The 23,224-nt window shown below is 43.8% G+C and overlaps 1 protein-coding gene across 4 annotated transcripts in view; it reads left to right on the top strand.

The window, feature by feature from the left end:
- The first annotated feature begins 942 nt into the window (after positions 1-942).
- The window catches only part of LOC123764777 (protogenin), a 250,529-nt gene continuing 228,247 nt past the window's right edge, over positions 943-23,224 (top strand). For 3 of the 4 annotated variants that reach the window (XM_069302610.1, XM_069302608.1, XM_069302609.1), the window contains exon 1: positions 944-990. The gene's annotated coding sequence lies outside the window, so the exon portion shown is untranslated. Of the gene's footprint in view, positions 991-23,224 lie in introns of all 4 variants that reach the window. The other variant, XM_069302607.1, reaches the window with a different exon arrangement.

Below are 23,224 nucleotides of genomic sequence, written 5' to 3'. Positions count from 1 at the left end.
CCCCCCCCCCCGCCACATACCAAAACCCAGTCATACCAGAGCCTCCCTACGCTTGAGCCTCCCTCTCTCTTACCCCCCCCTAGGCCTACCGTAAATACCTGGCCTATTCCTGATACTACATTCCTTTACACAATACACCTCTATATGCTAGACCTGATCGCCTGATAGCTGAGTGGACAGCGCTTCGGATTCGTAGTGCTGAGGTTCCGGGTTCGATCCCCGGTGGAGGCGGAGACAAATGGGTAAATGTTTGTTTCACCTTAATGCCCCCTGTTAGCAGTAAATAGGTACCTGGGAGTTAGACAGCTGCTACGGGTTGCTTCCTGGGGGTATGTAACTCAAAAAGGAGGCCTAGTCGAGGACCGGGCCGCGGAGACGCTAAGCCCCCGAAATCATCTCAAGATAACCTCAAGATATACTCCACATACCAGGCATACCATTCCTCGAGATTCTAGCGCATTCATTTTCAAGTGCGGACAATTTTGGGCCTTTGGTAGAGTATACGTCAAAAATGCACTACGGGATCACCATAGCCCGTGCTACTTGGAACTTTCTTCCAGGAGGCAACTCTTTAACAACAACAACAAGCGACAAAATGTGATTTTTGTCCAGCGGAAAAAAAAAAAAAAAACACTTGTGTCGCAGCCTAAGGGCATCATATTAAGTCAAATCGCCCAGTTAAAACCGCGAATATCGCTATCGAGGTGACGTCATGGCAAGAAAGAACGGGATTGGCTGGAGCCCAGCAGCCTTGAGCAAGCGGTATGTAGGTTTGATCGCTGAAAACACCATTGGACCCTCTGCAATCGGCGCAGACGGTAGTGTAATATTGGTAGTGGTGAATTGCAGTTCATTGGACCCGCTTGTCATCAAAGACGATGTTTAACAGTGGACAAATCACCGCGGGAAGTCTGAATGAACTTTTAGAGACCGTCTAACGGGAATTAAAGTGCTTTTAGTCCGATCAAATACGTGGCGAACCGTTGTCAGGTGAGCTGTGAGTGAGTAATCATGTAATCCAAAGATACGAGGAACCCTGGGAGCCTATGACAAGTTACCTGGCTAGCCTTAACACTCTTAATTATTGCAGGAACTATCGAGGCAGACGTTTGCCACCTGTTACAGACCCAAGGAGCAACGCTCTTTGACAAGAGTCTGTCTGTGTGTATCGGTGAGCCCGAGAATCCACCGAAAAACCTAATTTCAAACAAGTGAACAGATTGAACTATGAACTATAGGTTTAAACTGTTCGTGTTTTTAAATAGTGTGAAACAGAAGTGGTTCCCGCGGACATACATCTGTGGAGTAACTAAGTGCGTTCTAACGGGCTAGCAGACATTTCGTGTCAAAATTCGTGGTTGTACTGACTTTGCCAAGGAATGCGAATCGTAATTCTCTCCATGCAGTATCAGAGGACGTGGAGAATATAAAAACTCCATGTTATGGTCGTAAATTGTGAGAGAAAAAACTTTAAGAGACTAATCAAAGCTGAACAAATATTTTTTAAAATTATCGTCGGTGACGGTGCAGTATTGTAAAACTGCAGATCACCGCGCGGCGTGGTTTTACAAGTTAGCACAACTCAAAGGTTAAGTGTTTGTTGCTTGAGGACAATGAGCTACAGCGCTGAGGAGTTAATGAACTACGATAGCCTATTGATAAAAACGTCGTTAGAACTGGCAATAGCCTATTGATAACGTCATCAGAATTGCTATAGCCTAATTGATAACATCATCAGAACTACGATAGGCATATTGAAACGTCATCAGAATTGCGATAGCCTATTGATAAAAACATCAGAACTGCGATAGCCGATGTTTAAAAACTTCATCAGAACTGCCGATAATCAATTGTTGAAAATGCCGCCACAACTGCGATAGGCCCGGTACCATCTATCAGCCGACCGTCGATTTTCACCGAGAAAAATGAATATATGTATTGTGGCGGATCGTCGCTATGTCGCAGTGGCCCGAAGCAAACTTTCAGACACTTGTTTGAAAGTAGTGTAGCTACAGGAAGGCCCCGGAAAAGTTTTCAATGTGAAAATTGTATATATAGAGTTAAAAATAACATAGAATGAGTTTCACTTTAAGTAGTGCACTTAGAGAGCTTTTGGAGGATAAGATCCACCCGCTAGACCAGAAAATATGGTCCCCGGTAGTACAACACAGATTCGTTCTCAACTCATAATCTGGAAATTGGGGGTTCGAATCCCCCGGTGTGGGACAGGAGTGGTTGGCACATTTCCTATCACCTAATATACCACTGTTTACACAGCAGTAAATAGGTATATACTCATGAGTATAAGAGAGCTTGTTATGGGTTGCATCCTGAGAAGGGTCAGTAGTTCGACCTTGGGTGGGAGAGACGTCGATATAAGCTTAACGTATATATATATATATATATACCCACAGGCTGCTTGTCCCCCGACACAAGGAATTAAATGAATTATAAAGCAACGTTTCAGTTCGTCTTGGCTTATTATACCCGTCGTGAGGCTATTATACAAGTAAAAATGTGTGGTGGATGCCGGGAAGATTGAATACCATTGGAGTTAATAGCGATTACCTCGACTGAGAGAGGGAAGAGCTAGCGGTGACAGCGGCCGGACGAAGGTTCATGTTGGGCATGTATGTAGGAGGGTAGAGGAGACGAGCTTGTACGCGATGAGAAGGAAGGAAGAGCACTAGGGTTACCTAGTGCTTGAAGCAGGTTTAAAGTGGGATGAAAGTTCCTTTAGCGCGACAATAGGCACAGTTGATCAAGTGTTTGGATAACCAAAGCGAGAGAAGGATTTACGAAGACGAGGAATTTGAGAATCACTGAAGCCTAGGACCCGGAGGAATGGGAAGACCTGAACACTTCTCTTAAAGGAGGATGACAGGAAAAGAAATGCATGTACATACCATGTACAGTACATGCCACGTACAGTACATGCCACGTACAGTAGACACGAAAAGAAGCCAGACACTGAGCTATGAATATGCACATCTAGGAAAGAAAAAAAGGGGAAATTGATTCCGATTAAAGTTTGATATTGACAGGCGCCGGATTGTTTAGTGGAGCCTGGAAAAGACTCGGTCATGAGAGCAAAGATAAGTAACATTAACAACACTGAGGGGGGGGGATGGGGGGGGGGCACTAGAGGGAGTGTAGGAGACATGTGCCGTGGTGTGTGTGTGTGTGTGTGTGTGTGTGTGTGTGTGTGTGTGTGTGTGTGTGTGTGTGTGTGTGTGTGGTGTGTGTGTGTGCTGTGAAGATCACAACACATGACAACTGGTCGATGTTGTTTGTACGTAAACACAACACGGCAAGAATGGGTTATGCACCCACATGGGGGAGACCATCATGGGTCACGTGTACCCATGAAAATAATTCACCTCTACACACACTCGCAGCCGAGTAGACAGCGCTCTGCGGGTCGTAGTTCTGAGGGCCCGGGTTCGATTCCCGGTCGAGGCAGAAACAAACAGTGTTTCTTTCACCTAATGCTTTACTGTTCACCTAACAGTAAAGAGGTACCTTAATGCTAGACAGTTGCTTCGGACTGCCTCCTGGGGGGAGCTGTGAGAGTTAGAAATATATGTAGTAGATACGATTGAGGAAAATAAGTCCGTAGTTCAGGAATATATATTCTTCGTTAATATGTATCTTTGGTTCATCTATATCTTTGTTCATCTATGTGGGGGGGGGGGAAGCAAAAGTCTGATCCTTGTGCTTGCTCAGTGGTACCACAAGGTATTGTAGCCAATCAAGAGCTAGTGCTCACGTGACCGAATTTGATTGGTTGTGACATCAATCAATATCCAAGCTAGGGACGGCGGGACCAATCAGAGGAGAGCGTATGAGTCTCTCGGGAGGCCACGAGTGGCTGAGACCAAGCAGCAGTGTCCAACTCAGCTTGGGCCTTTGGGAGATCTAATATCAGTTGTAAATAACGACTTACGTGGTTTACAGCTGTATGTTAGGGGGACTACAGCTGTATGTTAGGGGGACTACAGCAGTATGTTAGGGGGGTCAACAGCTGTATGTTAGGGGGGACTACAAGCTGTATGTTAGGGGACTACAGCTGTATGTTAGGGGTCAACAGCTGTATGTTAGGGGGACTACAGCTGTATGTTAGGGGGACTACAGCAGTATGTTAGGGGGTCAACAGCTGTATGTTAGGGGGGACTACAGCTGTATGTTAGGGGACTACAGCTGTATGTTAGGGGGTCAACAGCTGTATGTTAGGGGGACTACAGCTGTATGTTAGAGGGTCAACAGCTGTATGTTAGGGGGACTACAGCTGTATGTTAGGGGGGTCAACAGCTGTATGTTAGGGGGTCTACAGCTGTATGTTAGGGGGACTACAGCTGTATGTTAGGGGGACTACAGTTGTATGTTAGGGGTCTACAGCTGTATGTTAGGGGGGTCTACAGCTGTATGTTAGGGGGTCAACAGCTGTATGTTAGGGGGTCAACAGCTGTATGTTAGGGGGTCAACAGCTGTATGTTAGGGGGTCAACAGCTGTATGTTAGGGGGTCAACAGCTGTATGTTATTTAAGGTAAAAAGCCTGTAGCTTTAAGGTTGAGTGAGTTTAGAGCAACAATGACATAAAGGGTTCTTCACCTACACACGTTTCAGACCCGATTGTAATTAAACAAAATTAACTGTGTAAAAAATGGATTAACATTTTTCTACTCATTTTTTTTTTTAGTATGAAAAATAAATCATAATTTACCAGACTTTAATTAAGTTTTTTATTTTTTTATTTTATCCTGTAAATGGAAAGTCGTTGGTTCTACACCGTGAGGACAAGCGGCAGGTTGTTGGTCGCTGGTTCGACTTCCGTGTTAGGTCGAGCGAGAGGTCGCTGGTTCGACTCCTTGTTAGGTCGAGCGAGAGGTCGCTGGTTCGACTCCTTGTTAGGTCGAGCGAGAGCTCGCTGGTTCGACTCCCAGTAAAGGCGTTATGATTGAATAAGTCCTTTCGGGTCATACCACCATGAGCAACCATCTGGAATCGCCAGAACACAGAAACCTGGATTGAAATCGTTTTGCATATCGTGCACTGAACCAAATTGATTACTGGAGTAAATTATATACAGGACCATATCCTGTTTCAGGCCAAAATATTTATATTAGGCTTTCAAATAAACTCCCAACTTGAATGGCTCTTGACCGAATTGGGAGTTTACAGGGATTGACATTTCTCAAGTTGAGGAGCCTAGTTTCAGACTAGTTCCATTGCGTGCTAGTGATTATGCGGTCTTTATACTAGTACAAACTATTGCTAGTACATAGTATTACAAAATGTTTTCCGTTCATATTGTATTGATTTTTTTTTGTTTTAATTGTGTAGTCGTGGCTGTCAGGTGATTGGAGTAAACAATTAACAATTTATTAGATTTCCAGCAGGCTTTTGCGAAAAAGGAAATTATACACCAAGTGATTTGTAAACAAGGTTAGTATTGTTTGCGAACAATCGCTTGTATGACAGGTAACAAGCGTAGTCAGTCGCAGCAACGGGGCTGAAATTGTTGGGAACGTTCCTTTCCCTCCCCCACCCCCAACCACTTGGGCTGGATGGTAGAGCGACGGTCTCGCTTCCATGCAGATCGGCGTTCAATCCCCGACCGTCCGCAAGTGGTTGGGACACCATTCCTTTCCCCCCCCCCCCCCCCGTCCCATCCCAAATCCTTATCCTGACCCCTTCCCAGTGCTATATAGTCGTAATGGCTTGGCGCGCTCTCCCTGATAATTCCCTTCCCCCCCCCCCCCCCCGGGGTGTTCCGGGAACCCCCTTCCTTTACCCCCCGGGGGAGGGGGTTAAAATCTTAGGTTCCTTGACGATCAAATAAATGTGCCCAAGAAAATGGTAGTCGCAGGAAATGGTATTTCTAGAAGGCAGGTTATGTCCAGCCTAGACGAGGCATTTCCAATCTCTTGTCATATTGGAGATTGTTTAAAAGGTGGATGTAAATACTGGCTTGACTGAGGCTACAAGATGCTGTGGAGTAGGTTCTCAGGCTGGGTGGGGTGTTTGAGGCACTGCACCCGGTGTTTCTGTTCACCTAGCTGTAAATGGGTACCTAGGAGGGGAGGGGGGGGAGGTCTTAGGGCTTTTTTGTCCTCGAGAAAGGAAGTGGAAAGTGGAATTGGATTTATTTAATGTTTTTCAGAAGGGCCGTTTTTTTTAGTTCCTTATTGTTGGGGGACAGGAAGCCTGTACTTAGACTTATCTAGGTCCATCCTTGACCAACTACTGACCTTCTCCAGGATGCAACCCACAACAGTTGCCTAACTCCCGGGGGGGGGGGTACCTATTGTGCCCGTTGTCACAACGTTCAAAATACGAAGTGTTATTTTTTTTATTTAACCAGACCTAAGCAGAAAGGCCTAACCAGAAGCTCTGGTTAAATAATCTGGTTGATTTAACCAGATCTATTTAACCTAATCAGAAACGTACACACCCAACCAACCCACTTAACCCAACGTACCGATGCATAGAAAACTTGGATATTTACTTGTCATAATATTTTGAAATTTATACAATAGGGGGGGGGGGCATGTCGTACAAACTGAGACGCATTAGTTGGGAGGACGGACTGACCTATTTAATCGTAGGTAAACAGAAGCCTAATCCGAGTCGAAGTGTGCCCAATCGTGTCTGTCTTATCCTGATATACCGTTCTCAGCCCTGGGTCGAGCGATCAACTGTTTGAGTAAAGTCAAGATGCTGCTTTTGAACGAGTAAAAAACACACAAGAATAAAAAGTTTCGTTTGGCTTAGAAAGCCAATCACAAAATTATTTGTTGCGGAAAAGTGGTATAAAGATGTAGTGGAGCACTGAGAGCTTTACCTGTTATCTTGAGAGGTTATCTTGAGATGATTTCGGGGCTTAGAGTCCCCGCGGCCCGCTCCTCGACCAGCCCTCCACCCCCAGGAAGCAGCCCGTGACAGCTGACTAACGCCCAGGTACCTATTTTACTGCTAGGTAACAGGGGCATAGGGTGAAAGAAACTCTGCCCACTGTTTCTCGCCGGCGCCTGGGATCGAACCCAGGACCACAGGATCACAAGTCCAGCGTGCTGTCCGCTCGGCCGACCGGCTCCCCGTTATGAAGAAATATTGAAATTTAGATTTGATTTTGCAATCTAAATTAAACATATATTGAGTTCTATTTAATAGAAGAGTCGTTCTCTTGATAGATCAACCTCGTCCTCTCTATTGGAGGTCTTTGTTTTTAACTGAATCTACCAATCCCTTAAAAATACGACCTATTAGTAAACTTTAAAGCACCGTAAATATTGACGTTTTCTGTACCTAGGCCTCGATAGGTTAGGTGGGTTACTTGGGTTCGCACTTTATTGGTTAGGAAAAAACAGTTGTAATTGTTTACAGTGAAAAATCCCAGCTCCTAGTCTGTCCCAGTATTCCAGATATATATTAATATATATTTATATATATTAAGGTATAAATGTACATTATATGTATACATAGCCGGATACAAGACTATGTAAACATCGATAATAACCACTTAAGTTCCCTCCTTCACTGGCGACATTCTATTTACCGGAAAACAGATGTTTGGGGCACCGCGAGACACAATTGGAATTATATTAGGTAATTCTACAAGGTTTATTAGATTGGTAAGGTCACATAATAGTGAAGGTCTGCCATCCGGGCGCCAATGGAACGTTCTTTTTTGGACTTCTTTTCACTCATAGGGTTTAAAGTATTCACCTAGTTGTGTTTGCGGGGGTTTAGGCTCTTTGGTCCCGCCACTCAACTGTCAATCAACTGGTGCATAGGTTCCTGAGCCTACTGGGCTCCATCATATCTACATTTGAAACTGTGTATGGAGTCAGCCTCCACCACATCACTGCCTAAGGCACTGGATTTGTTAACTACTATAATACTGAAAAAGTTCATTTTAATGTCTCTGCTTATTTGGGTACTCAGCTTCCACCTGTGTCCCCTTGTTCATGTATCACCCGTGTTAAATTATTCATCGTTATCTACCCTGTCAATTCCCCTGAGAATTCGGTATGTGGTGATCATGTCTACCTGAGCTCTTTTTTATCTTCCAGCGATGTGAGGTGCAATTTACGCAGCCTTTCCTTGTAACTCATGCCTCTAACTTCTGGGACTAGTCTAGTGGTATATATCTGAACTTTCTCCAGCTTCGTCTTGTGCTTGACAAGGTATGGACTCAATGTTGGGGCTGCATACTCCAGGATTGGTCTTACATATGTAGTATACAAAAGATTCTGAAAGATTACTTACACAAGTTACTAAAAGGCAGTTTTGATGTTAACCAGCCTTGCATACGCCGCTGATAATATTCTTTTGATGTGGGGTTCAGGATACATGTTTAGCGTGATATCAATTCCTATATATCTCTGCCCGTTTCTTGAAGGACTTCATCTCCCATTCGATATCCTATTTTCTGGCCTCCTGTTCCCTCTGCCAAGTTTCATTAACTTACATTTTCTCTGTGTTGAATTTTAGTAGCCATTTATTGGACCATTCCTTCAGTTTGTCTAGGTCATCGTGTAGCCTCATACTATCTTCTTCTGTTTTAATCCTCCTCGTAATTTTGATATCATCAGCAGACATTGATAGGAACGAGTCCATTCCCTCTGGGAGATCATTTACATATATCAGAAACAGTATAGGTTCAAAGACTGAACCCTGCGGGACTCCACTGGTGACTCCTCGCCAATTTGATACCTCACCCCTCACAGCGACTCGCTGTCTTCTGTTGCTTAGGTGCTCCCTTATCCAATGGAGTACCTTCCCTCTCCCTCCTGACCTGCATCTCCAGCTTGTGCACTAGTCTCTTATGGGGTACTGTGTCAAAGACTTCCTGGCAATTACAAAATATGCATTCTGCCCACCCTTCTCTTTCTTGCCGTATTTTTGTCGCCTGGTCATAGAATTAAATTAATCCTGTGAGGCAAGATTTGCCATTCCTGAACCCATGCTAATGATGCGTTACGAAGTACTTTTGCTCAAGATTTTCTACCAGTTCTTTTTCCCACAATCTTCCCCCCATCACTTTGCATGGTATGCAAATTTGGGACACTGGCCTGTAGCTCGGTGCCTCCTGTCTATCCACCCTTCTTGTATATCGGGACTACATTAGCCGTCTTCCAAATTTTTGGCAGTTCCCCTGTTACCAGTGATTTGTTATACAACATTGAGAATGACAGGTATAGTACTTGGTGGTGGGGAACGGGGGGGGGGGGGGAGGTCAGGAGTTGGGGAATGAATGGGAGGCTGGATTGGGGGAACTAGGTAGGGCATGATGGAATGGCGGGGTGAATCCTGTTACTCTCCTCTCTGGGGATACTGGCCTGCTGGTGGAGGGGGGCTACATCCCCTCTCTCTCTCTCTCTCTGGGGATCTTACTGGAGATACTGAGTGGGGCCCGTGGCTGCCCCCCATTCCCTTCCCTCTTCTTACATCTCTTTCTTGTTTTTATTCCTTCTGTGTGTGTGGGTGCGTGTGTGTGTGTGTGTGTCTGTGTGTGTGTGTGTGGGTGCGTGTGTGTGTGTGTGTGTCTGTGGGTGTGTGTGTGGGTGCGTGTGTGTGTGTGTGTGTGTGTGTGGGTGCGTGTGTGTGTGTGTGGGTGTGTGTGTGTGTGGGGGGGGGGAGGGGGGGGCTGGGGATAGTTTTTCTTCCACATCTAAAAACTTCATCAGATTTGTAGTGTTTTGGAGCTTAAAATAAAAACCTGGTGTTTTTATTTTTGTTTTTATAGGCCAGTAATAGCGTGGTGTTAGGCTGGTGCTGGCCTGGTGTTAGGCTGATGATTGTGTGGTGTTAGGCTGGTGCTGGCCTGGTGTTAGGCTGGTGCTGGTCTGGTGTTAGGCCAGTGATGACCTGGTGTTAGGCTGATGATTGTGTGGTGTTAGGCTGGTGCTGGTCCTTAAAGAGACTCGCCAAAAGAGTGGTGAGGCTGGTCTAAGAATCTCGCCTTCAAGCAATCTTATTCCAGCTATTGATTTCTCCCAGAGCTCCTTCTGGCCCTCCCCCATCTTTGTTTGTTTTCCCAGAGATTGTCGTTGTTCCCGCCAGGGGCGCTGTACACTGTATTGTCTTTATGAATGGAGCTCAGTGGTGTCCTGTAGCTAGGTTACCATTACGTGTACGGGCTCACCATACCCCGTGCTACTTGGAACTTTGTTCCAAGTAGCGAATCTTTTAACAAGAACGACATGTTCAGTGGCGGGTGAAATTCAGATACCGTCAGATATACTGGAAAATTATGCATTAATATATTGTAAATATTATATTAATTTATGAATTTCAAAGCTAAAACAACCCGGTCATCTCGAATTGCATGATCCTCATCGTACAAATTGCAACGAACTATGGAAAAGTAATTAAGATGTCCCCGTGGCGCAGTGGTAAAACACTCACCCCAGCGCTTGGCGAGCGCTTTGGCATGGGTTCGTATCCTGGCCGGGGAGGATTTACTGGTCGCCAATCCTTAACTGTAGCCTCTGTTCACCCAGCACTGACTGGAAACCTGGTTGTTAAACGATTTGGCGGGTCGCATTCCGGGGAAAATTAGGATTATAAGGACCTGCTCGAATCGCTACGCATGCTATTGGCTGTACAAGAATGTAGGAAATCTTGTGTATATATACACAAACTTGCAACTGCCCTCTCAGAGGCCAACAAGAATCTATAAGGTTAAGCTAAGGGCCGTTGTGGTTGCGTACGCAAGGAATAAGGTTACGCGACGCGCAACGCGACAGAGATATTCTTTAACCGCGTAAAACCGTACTTAAAAACATTCCAAATATAGAAAACGTAGGTCTTCTTTTTGGTCTTCCTAAAGGTAGTAGTGCTCGCCTGGGCGGGCTGGGACAGGGATGGTGCTCTTAAGGGGAGACTGTCTTGAACACGTGTGTGTGTGTGTGTGTGTGTGTGTGTGTGTGTGTGTGTGTGTGTGTGTGTGTATGTGTGTGTGTGTGTGTGTGTCAAGAGGAAGGAGCTGGGATATCAAAGTTAAATTCCTATAGACGCGAATTTGTGTCAAATAAATCATTTCAAACTTGATGTCCAAGGATATACCGGCCTCGTTATCTCGATCTGCCACTTCGTAAAAAAAAGGCAACTGTTTTGGCCTTAGCAGCGACGTACTAAATCCAAGCAACCTAACCACACCTATCAAAGCCTACCCTTAGAAAAAGTAATTATTACGGTGCTTCAATTTTATTAATATGTCACAATTTTTTTTAAACGGATTAGTCGATTCTTTACACAATTCGTCGTACGACGAGAGAGGACGAGTTTGGACGTGTATAAATGGTGCATCATTACATTATTACTTTGTAGGAACTTGGTTCCAGGTTTAGTAAATAATTATATTATTAATAAACAAAACCTGTTTATTACATATATTGATCTCTCAACAGATTTAAAGAATTTATATAAGAAAAATTCCCCGAATATTGCAGGCGATGAGTCACAATAACGTGGCTAAAGTATGATGACCAGACCACACACTAGAAGGTGAAGGGACGACGACGTTTCGGTCCGTCCTGGACCATTCCTGGAATCGACTTGAGAATGGTCCAGGACGGACCGAAACGTCGTCGTCCCTTCACCTTCTAGTGTGTGGTCTGGTCATCATTCCCCGAATATTCTTTTACTGAGTATAAAGAACTGGGGCTGAGGCCGGTGGAGTAGATTGATGGTGATAAAGCAGGTTGTTGGTTCAGGAGTGTTGTTGATCATCAGGGATGTGAACTCGTGCCTCAAAATTACCAACCCACGACTGGTATCTTACCGACCGCACCATGGAGGCTCACAATAAGGAAAGGTATACCCAACAGAAAGGTATACTCAGAAATACCCAACTGGCATTTAAGAAAGCTCGAAAAGGTTCAAAGGTTTGCAAGAAGACTCGTCGAAGACTTGCGAGTATGAAGAAAAACGGAAAGAACCAGACCTGACGTCGCGAGTGAAGAGTTTCCGATGCAGGTATTATATACTCCGAGATAGACAGCGTTGAAGGAAAGGATATTCTCAGTGAATGCAAGTAGATCAAGAGGCTGTGGGTGGGATTGATTGATTCTTTATTATGCACCCCATACCCATGCCGTGGGCGGTGGTGGAGAGGGTTACAGAAGCATATAATGGATTCAGGAACTGAACCCCATAGTTCGTTTAGCTAAGCAAGTGACAATCTTATGAAGCTAATTACACAATTGTTGACCAGACACACTAGAAAGTGAAGGGACGACGACGTTTCGGTCGACTTGAGAATGGTCCAGGACGGACCAAAACGTCGTCGTCCCTTCACCTTCTAGTGTGTGGTCTGGTCAACATTCTTCAGCCTCGTTATTGTGACTCATCGCCGGCATATAGTTACACAATTGTTAATGTTATACATTCATGTACATATATATACAATAATTTACACAAATGCTTATATACACATCGATAATCTTTTTATATCACAAGTGATTCAACAAGAGGCTCACAACAGTCACTATACAAGGCACTTTACATCTATGGTGAGTCACACAGTTACTAGTCTTGCTCCACACCCACCCAACTGGGCGGCAGCTTTACAGTCATGTGCATGCATTATCTACAGTAAGCAAATTTTGGATACTTCGCTAAGATTCCCGGCAGTACATCATTATGAATGAAGTACTTACACATTTCTTGGACACCATTGATGGTGTTATCTCTGAATTCTGCGATTTTTTCACATTTATTGACGTAAAGTATGCGAATAGTTCTGCTGACAGAGTTTACATTTAGTCAGATCTACATCAGCAGATGTTACAAACTGCCAGAGGTACTTGTAGCCGAGCCTAAGCCTAGCAGTGGTAACATCTAGAAGTCTGCTAACCTTATTGGATGACCCATAGATATTCTTCCTGCATAATAGAGTGAAGATTGATGGAGCAACTGGCGTGAATTTGATGAGTGTGAGCGTGAGAATCTGATGAGTTAGAGATTTGTGGAAGTTTTGTTTTAGCGTAAGATTGATGCGAAACATTAGTAGCCAAAGGAAGTGTAGATGTTACAGAGGAACAGGGGAAAGCTCGATGATCGATCCTGCAAGCACAAATAGCTGAGTAAAACTAGGTGAACATACGGACGCAAGCGCTCTCACCCTGCGTCGAGTACACGCACTCATGCGGCGTTGACCGATGCGTAGCATACGCAGAGGTGCGCCATTGGCAATTGTTCTTCCCACGCTGGTCGTTATGTCAGACACAGCACGGGGCTCCCCATACCTGCTGGCTCACCTGTGTGACTGTGGACCACCACTATACAACTGTGGGCCACCACTATACAACTGTGGGTGACGAGGTGTACACACACAAGACGCATACTTACAGTTTAAGAAGCGTAGAGAAGGGCTCCACATGCCGGAACATCTTAACTCACGCCCAAGCTACAGTCACTCACAGATTGGGCCGCTATCCTTAGTCATCCATTTCGGCGCCTGGGACCCCATTCAAGGTGATATCATACAAAAAAAAGTGGTGACCAATAGCCTCAACTTGCCCGCCTGCGCACGCTTTTACACACACACACACACACACACACACACACACACACACACACACACACACACACACACACACACACACACACACACACACACACAGCAAAAAGGTGCACACACACATTCTGTGTGTGTGTGTTTACTGTGGCTTTCTGGATCTAAAAAAATGCTTTTGACAGAGTCCCACACAAGAGGCTGTTCTGGAAACTGGAACATGCTGGAGGGATGACAGGAAGACCTCTGATATGAATGAAAAATTGTCTGTCTGTCTGACAGATGCGGGCAGTGATCAGAGACAATGTATCTGACTGGAGGAGTGTTACTAGCGGAGTACCACAGGGTTCAGTTCTTGCACCAGTAATGTTTATCGTCTACATAAACGATCTACCAGAAGAAATACAGAATTATATGAACATGTTTGCAGATGATGCTAAGATACTGGGGGAAGATAGGAGACGCAGATGATTGTAAATGCCCTTCAAATTGATCTAGATAAAATAGGTGCTTAGAGCGTAAAGTAGCAAATGGAATTTAGCGTGAATAAATGCCATGATATGGAATGTGGAGTCGGAGAGGATAGATCACACATAACTTACAAATTATGTGGAAAGGAATTTACTTTCTTTTACTGTACAGAACTTTACAGAACTTTACAGAACTTTAATAAAGAACAAGACTGTTGGTGGTTTTGGATAGTAAGTTGTCGCCAGAGGAACACATAAAGAACATTGTGAGAGGAGCGTATGCGTCGCTTTCCAACTTCAGACTTGCTTTTAATTATATGGATGATGAAATACTGAAGAAACTGTACATGACCTTCGTGAGACCAAACCTGGAATATGCAGCAGTTGTATTGTGCCCAAATTTCAAATAGTACATAAACTGCAAAAAGGTGCAACGGCATGCTACAAAATGGCTTCCGGAACTGAAAAGCAAGAGCTACGAGGAAGGACTAGAGACGTTAAACATGCTGAAACTAGTAGAAGAAAGAGAGGTGATATGATCACCACTTACAAAATACTAACAGGAATAGATCACATTGACAAAGAGGAATTCCTGAAACCAGCAACTTCACGAACAAGAGGACACAGATTCAAGCTAATAGAGGTGCTGAAAAAATATGATCAAATTTTCTTTTGCAAACAGAGTAGTAGAGGGTTGGAACAAAGGGACAACATGATGGAGGCCAAAACCGTCAGTAGTTTCAACGCGTTATACGACAAAAGAGTACTAGGAAGACGGGACACCACGAGCGAAGCTCTCATCCTGTAACTACACTTAGGTATTTACACACTTTCTCAATGTCTTTTTCTCTATATTTAAACTTTTTTCTTAATCTGTAAAGTCCATTTTACCATCTTACATCCTCAGATAGAGGGAGTGATTATACAAATGATCAATACAACATTGTAGGTCTCATTGTTGTTACATTGTCAATGTAATTCTCATTCTCAGACCTACATTGTTGTAGGTCTGTCAAGAGACGTTCTTACCCTGTCAAGAATGGAACTTACAATGTAGGTCTGTCAAGAGACGTTCTTCCCCTGTCAAGAATGGAACTTACAATGTAGGTCTGTCAAGAGACGTTCTTACCCTGTCAAGAATGGAACTTACAATGTAGGTCTGTCAAGAGACGTTCTTACCCTGTCAAGAATGGAACTTACAATGTAGGTCTGTCAAGAGACGTTCTTACCCTGTCAAGAATGGAACTTACAATGTAGGTCTGTCAAGAGACGTTCTTACCCTGTCAAGAATGGAACTGCTCTTCTCATTGGGCGACTGGGCCGTGAGGGAGAGTAACAACTGGCAGTTCTCAACTGGTGGTACTGTAAGAATAACATATTGACTATATGAGATGACTGGTGATAACTGGACAAGAGTGTTTCGTCTAAAGAGCTTCCGCTATGTCGAATCCCATATTTTAGTTACATCTGTGTTGACGGTCTGAATGTTTCGGGTGGTTGTCAGGTTTTGTATTAGTTAATCCTTAATTGAGCCGTTTAGTTTCTGCAGTTGGGTGCTTTGGAAAGATATGTTGTCCGTCCTGCCTATACACTGAGATCGTTTTTATTTTGGTACGTATGAGCATTGAATTGATCATTGGTGACTTACACTCATGGCTGGGAAATACGCAGCCATGGCTCTACCAACCTGGCCAGGATACTCACAAAAAATGGATGGTCAAACTGGTAAATAATTTGAGACATTCACATTTCCCCTGGAGCTTCATAAGTATATGTTTTAAATAAACGTCGTCACTCACTTTAAACTTTAGAGTTGTATGCAGATTTATGCATAAATGTTAGTAAATGGTGTCAGGTATTTTCCAGTCGTACCAGAGTGAATTCAGCTCCGCAGGGGGCAGTATCCAAATAGCACTGCGTCCGCAGGGGGCAGTATCCAAATAGCATTGCGTCCGCAGGGGGCAGTATTCAAATAGCACTGCGTCCGCAGGGGGCAGTATCCAAATAGCACTGCGCCCTAGGGGGGCAGTATCGAAATAGCTGCCCCCAGGTGGCAGTATCCTAATATCGCAGTGACCCATTGGAAGTACTCGGCGGCGTTCTGTTAGTATACCATCGATATATTTGTATACTGCAACTGCTTGTAAAGTCAGTGTAGAGCATCGTTGACACAGTCTTCAGTGTACGGCGTGAAGATGTTGTTGTTGTTAAAGATTCGCTACCTGGAACAAAAAATTCCAAGTAGCACGGGCTATGGTGAGCCCGTGAAGAGTTGCCGCAGCTCCTCGTGTGCTCTCGTGCTGAGGGAGAGAGAGAGAGAGAGAGAGAACATTTGGTTTGGTGTTGGGGTTAATGCCTATCAACCGCAGGGACATTGATAAGTTCGCTACAATTGCTTGCTGTCCGACCGGTAAATAAGATACCTTTGTCCGGAACATTGCGCCGGGACTTGGGGGAAATTTTATACAGGAATGAATTTATGAATTCTGAATTTATACAGAAATACGGAGCTCCGTCTCTTGGTGTAGATATATCCACGAATGCAAACATGTTTTCAGAAGTATCTTGTAAATTATAATTGTACTTTTATTAAAAAGAAAAGATATAGATGATTGTTTTCACTCCATAATGTTTTATTGTGGATAGAATTGACTTCGACAACCTCTTCCTACAATGCCTTCACTTACCGACCAGGGGTCAGATTCACGAAGCAGTTACGCAAGCACTTACGAACCTGTACATCTTTTCTCAATCTTTGGCGGCTTTGTTTCCAATTATTAAACAGTTAACGAGCTCCGAAGCACCAGGAGACTGTTTACAACAATAACAACAGTTGATTGGCAAGTTTTCATGCTTGTAAACTGTTTAATAAATGTCACCAAAGCCGTCAAAGATTGAGGAAAGATGTACACGTTCGTTAGTACTTGCGTAAGTGCTTTCGTGAATCTGGCCCCAGGAGACCAAGCCTGTGTATCTACACAGTCTTATCTTACAGTACCAACACTCGCTAATAATATAACCTAACATCAGGACACACAGAGTACTCTAGAGTACACTGATATAGGCATATAGGCACCAGAAATGTCTCAGATATTGCAAGCGCAATGAGCTATTAGCGTGCCAAGTGTAAATAAGCGACTGTAATTAATTCATTCCTCTCTGAACGCTGTAATCTGCGATACCAAGTTAATTTCTATTCAATCTTCCAGTCACCTTCTCATTAAATCTATTACAAACCATCGTAATGAGCAATTAACCCAAACTAGGGGGGGGGGTGATGGTACCGCCAGGGCGGTGACTGACATGCGCACTCCATCCCAGATACACGTAGACTTTCCCAGATCAGGAACCTTGCCACGGCTGACTGCCAGCTTACATGGCAACGAATAAACACAGTGCCATGAATTATTGATGAACATAATACAATTTACTCGCTGTTCCGTTAACATTAAAGTCCCTGAACATTGCCAGAGAAAATGAACAGTTTGTCCATTTGGAACAATTAACATAGCAAGATGTATAACATTAGCTCTGAAAAGAGGTGTTATAGTTTAAAAGTAATAAATAAATATAAAAGTTAAGATAAAGTTACTCTTAAGTTTCTCTAAAGTTAACAAATATCAATGCAACATTAGACACACACAAAGGCTTCGTCTTAAGGCGCGTTTATCCTTGTAGAGTACAAGGCCTCGAGTGACTTGTAGAGTACAAGGCCTCGAGTGACTTGTAGAGTACAAGTCCTCGAGTGACTTGTAGAGTACAAGTCTTCGAGTGACTTGTAGAGTACAAGTCCTCGAGTGACTTGTAGAGTACAAGTCTTCGAGTGACTTGTAGAGTACAAGGCCTCGAGTGACTTGTAGAGTACAAGGCCTCGAGTGACTTGTAGAGTACAAGTCCTCGAGTGACTTGTAGAGTACAAGGCCTCGAGTGACTTGTAGAGTACAAGGCCTCGAGTGACTTGTAGAGTACAAGTCTTCGAGTGACTTGTAGAGTACAAGTCCTCGAGTGACTTGTAGAGTACAAGGCCTCGAGTGACTTGTAGAGTACAAGGCCTCGAGTGACTTGTAGAGTACAAGTCTTCGAGTGACTTGTAGAGTACAAGTCCTCGAGTGACTTGTAGAGTACAAGGCCTCGAGTGACTTGTAGAGTACAAGGCCTCGAGTGACTTGTAGAGTACAAGTCTTCGAGTGACTTGTAGAGTACAAGGCCTCGAGTGACTTGTAGAGTACAAGTCTTCGAGTGACTTGTAGAGTACAAGGCCTCGAGTGACTTGTAGAGTACAAGTCTTCGAGTGACTTGTAGAGTACAAGTCCTCGAGTGACTTGTACTCTACAAGTCACTCGAGGCCTTGTACTCTACAAGTCACTCGAAGACTTGTAGAGTACAAGTCTTCGAGTGACTTGTAGAGTACAAGGCCTCGAGTGACTTGTAGAGTACAAGTCTTCGAGTGACTTGTAGAGTACAAGGCCTCGAGTGACTTGTAGAGTACAAGTCTTCGAGTGACTTGTAGAGTACAAGGCCTCGAGTGACTTGTAGAGTACAAGTCTTCGAGTGACTTGTAGAGTACAAGGCCTCGAGTGACTTGTAGAGTACAAGTCTTCGAGTGACTTGTAGAGTACAAGTCCTCGAGTGACTTGTAGAGTACAAGTCTTCGAGTGACTTGTAGAGTACAAGTCTTCGAGTGACTTGTAGAGTACAAGTCCTCGAGTGACTTGTAGAGTACAAGTCCTCGAGTGACTTGTAGAGTACAAGTCTTCGAGTGACTTGTAGAGTACAAGTCTTCGAGTGACTTGTAGAGTACAAGGCCTCGAGTGACTTGTAAAGTGCAAGGCCTCGAGTGACTTGTAGAGAACAAGGCTACAACTCTGAGGCTGTGTGTGTGTGTGAGTGTTTATGTGTGTGTGTCTGTGTGTGTGTGCGTGCGTGCGTGCGCGCGCGCGGGTGGAGAGGGGATGTTGATTGACATCTGTTTATGAGAAATGATTGTGTGTTCCTGTAAAAAAAAAACTTTTGATATCCTTGTGAGTTTGGACCTACCTGCCCCAGAGTGCCCACAACTCATTACTACTTACCAATAAGAGTGCAAATTATCTAATCAATTGTTAACAATACAATTATCGTAAGCATCATCGCCATTTTGTTATAAAGAGTGGAATAGGGGGGGTGAGGGAGATTGTGAAGCTAGCAAGGGTGAAGGTATCTGAAGCATTCTGCCTGCTCGGCTTAATTACTAATAAACTAATTAGCATATTTCGTAATAAGTCTTCGTTAGCAGCAGAATATGCAGCTAACACTATTTTATTCATGATAAAGTTTGTCCATTTACATGTTCTGAATATATGTGTTGTGTTGTGTTAGATGTGTTCTGTTGTGTTCTGTTATTTACTCAAGCAGTGTTGGTGTGTTCTGTGGCGTTAGTTGACGCTATTCCATACCATGGAATTCTGTCCTCTGAAGACACGATGACCTTGAGTGTGAGGACAAGGAGCTGGGATATGGGGACTAGGAGCTGGGATATGGGGACTAGGAGCTGGGATATGGGGACTAGGAGCTGGGATATGGGGAGAAGGAGGTGGGGTATGGGGAGAAGGAGCTGGGATATGTTGACAAGGAGCTGGGATATGAGGGTAAAGATCTGGGGTATGAGAACAAAGAGCTGGGGTATGGGGACAAGGACCTGGGGGTTATGAGGACAGAGTGAAGGAATGCAGTCCAACCATACGAAGCATCGGGGATCGAACGCTGACCCAGAATTAGAATTAGAATTAGAATCCCAGAATTAGCTCTATGAAATCGGACGAATTTGTTAAAAACTCGTGTCTATTAACGTTTTGCAATATTCACATATATAAGACATATTAAAAATAAGACTATAAGTTGCGGTCATAGAAAGGGCTAATTGATGTCTTTATTTCTTGTTGTAGTTATTAAGTGTAGTAGAGAGTGAGTTAGCTTTGCGGGTGGTCGTTCTCGGCTCATATTAGGCTCATGCTCTCAAAATCGTTGGATTCAGCAGTTTTGCATTATTTTGCAGGTTAGGTGTGGGAGGTGAGTCTCTATGGGTCCCTTATGGTGTTGAGACAGCTGTTTTGATCGTTATAAATTAAATTGAAAATTAATAAGAGTTGCCTCAAAGCTTAAAATTGGATATCAGTGCATGATCTGACGGTGCATTGGCGAAGCCTAGGTCCTCAACTGCTTCAATTATGGCAGTAGCTGTGTTGATTCTTGTTTTGTTTAAATTGTTCAATCAATAAATTATATTCATTCATCTACTTCTTGCAAACGTCTTGGTCCACACACACACACTTCTTAAAACGTCTGTGTTTTGTTTTTTTCAGGTGGGTACTGGAGTGGACGACACCAGACTCCTGTTAGTAGGCTGAGACCTCTTCCCTCAGATCATGGTAAGCTCTTCCTTCCCTTAGATCATGGTAAGCTCTTCCTTCCCTCAGATCATGGTGAGCTCTTCCTTCCCTCAGATCATGGTGAGCTCTTCCTTCCCTCAGATCATGGTAAGCTCTTCCTTCCCTCAGATCATGGTGAGCTCTTCCTTCCCTCAGATCATGGTGAGCTCTTCCTTCCCTCAGATCATGGTGAGCTCTTCCTTCCCTCAGATCATGGTGAGCTCTTCCTTCCCTCAGATCATGGTAAGCTTTGGCCCTGCTGGCTCTCTCTGAAACACTGCCCGCTAATCAATTTACAACCAGGTTTCCTGTTACTATACCGAGTAACTGTTGAATGTTTTTTTTACTGGGCAGGAATATTTTTTGTCAAAATTGTAATTGTAGATTAATACCATTAATGAAGTAATATGGAAAGATGCTCCGATTTATTGGAGCAGTTTAAGAGATGATATAATTGGTCAATTTAAGGGCTTATTATGTTTAATCTCGTTTTCCATTTGTACGATTTTATGTCATTGATAACAATTTTGAAAAAATATAAAATTTTCAACTGATTTAAAACTCGTTTAATTGAAAAATTAACTAGTTTAACGCCAAATCACTAGTTGTTTAAGCAATTAGTTTTTTGCAACAACAATTAATTGAGTAAAGTACATTTGAAAGTACAATTGATTTACACAACAGCTGTTTCCACAATCACTATTTACTCAAGCACCACGAACTGTCCTCAGTGTTATATAGCATTGAATTGCAATCACTGAAAATCTAAGTGCAGGCGATGAGTCACAATAACGTGGCTGAAGTATGTTGACCAGACCACACACTAGAAGTTGAAGGGACGACGACGTTTCGGTCCGTCCTGGACCATTCTCAAGTCGATTGTGACAATCCACAATCATTGTGACATTGTCGATTGTGACAACACCACAATCGACTTGAGAATGGTCCAGGACGGACCGAAACGTCGTCGTCCCTTCAACTTCTAGTGTGTGGTCTGGTCAACATTGCAAATCTAACACTTTTCTGGAAAGAGATTCCCGGACGCTTTATCAGTATATGGTGTTAAGAGGGTGAAGAGGGAACCCCTCTATGACCTATGATCAGCCCTTTATATGTGGACCTTTCCACTTTGCAGTCACACTGCAAAGTTTGGTGAGGTTGAGCCTCAAGTGTCTGACCTAGAATGTGGACAGACAGACAGACGTAGTTTTTATTTGTTATGTTGTTTATAAATTTTATAAGTAATTTTATGTGTAATATTGAGTCAGTGTAATGGGATTGATGTGCCTTATCTGGACTCTGCAGAAACACGTACAACCCAAAATGACAATCATATCTTTTTATCCCCCAATGAAACAATTAATAATGCATTAATAATGCTGCCTTCATCATCCCTCATCACAGTCGTCACCATTATCTACCACCATCACCGTCATCATGACTTCTATTTCCACCTACAACCAACACTTCCCCTACCCACCACCACCACTACTACCACCACCACCACCAGTAGTAATGTAGTTCCTGACCTACGAGAGGGAATATCTAACCAGGCACCACTGGAGGAGTATGAGATTACCAGTAAAGAGAAGGTAAAGGAGCATTTGCTTGAGGTGCATGTCTCAAAGGTTGTAGGTCCGGACGGACTCTCGTCACGGCTTCTAAAAGGAGCAGAAATACTGTGCCTGCCACTGTCAATGGTGTATAAGAAGTCATTAGTAACAGGGGGAACTGCCAAAAATTTGGAAGACGGCTAATGTAGCCCGGATATACAAGAAGGGTGACAGACAGGAGGCACTGAACTACAGGCCAGTGTCCCTAATTTGCAAGGTGAGAGAAGATTGGCAGAAAATGCTTAGTAGAACATCTGGAGAGAAAGAACTTTGTAACACATCACCAGCATAGGTTCAGGGATAGCAAATCTTGCATCATAGGATTAATAGCCTGGGAATAGCCTGTGGCCATTTTTCGCCTGGTCACTATGACTAGGCGAAAAAAATTAGGCTTGAAAGAGAAAAGTGGGCAGACTGCATATTTCTGGATTGCTAGAAAACCTTTTGACACAGTACCCCATAGGAGACTAATGCATAAGTTGGAGATGCAGGCAGGAATAAAAAGGAAGATACTCCAGCGGATAAGAGAGTATCTAAGCAAAAAGAAGACATCGAGTCACTCTGAATGGCGAGGTCTCAGAGTGGCAAGATGTCATAAATGGAGTCCCACAGGGTTGAGTCCTAGGTCGAATCCTGTTTCTGATATTTGTAAACGGTCCCCCAGCGGGAATAGACTCGTTCCTCTCAATCTTTCTTGATGCAGACATTATGAAGAAGTTTAAGACAGAAGAAGATAGCAAGAGACTACAAGATGACCTAGACAAATTTAAAGAATGGTCCAACAAATGGCTACTAAAGTTCAACTCGAATAAATGTAAGGTAATGAAGCTTGGTGGAGGGAGTAGGAGGTCAGATTCGTGGTACCGAATGGGAGAAGTCGTTCAACATGAAACGGACAGAGAGAAGTAGCTAGAAGTTTTGATCATATCGAATCTGTCTCCTACAACCCACATCAAAAGGATATCATCAGCAGCGTATGCGAGACTGGCTAACATCAGAACTGCATTTAGAAATTTGTGTAAGGAATCACTTAGAACCTTCTATACCACATATCAGACCAATATGGGAGTACGTGGCTCCAGCAAGGAGTCCATACGTTGCCAAGTACAAGTCATAGCTTAAAGGTATGCCACTAGACTAGTTCCAGAGCTAAGAGGCATGAGTTACGAGGAACAGCTGCGAGTATTGCACCGCACGTCGCTTGAAGA

This window comes from Procambarus clarkii, chromosome 48 (assembly GCF_040958095.1).
Source record: "Procambarus clarkii isolate CNS0578487 chromosome 48, FALCON_Pclarkii_2.0, whole genome shotgun sequence".
NCBI lineage: Eukaryota > Metazoa > Arthropoda > Malacostraca > Decapoda > Cambaridae > Procambarus > Procambarus clarkii.
The sequence above is the reverse complement of the archived record's forward strand: the minus strand, read 5'-3'. Positions and strand labels throughout refer to the sequence as shown.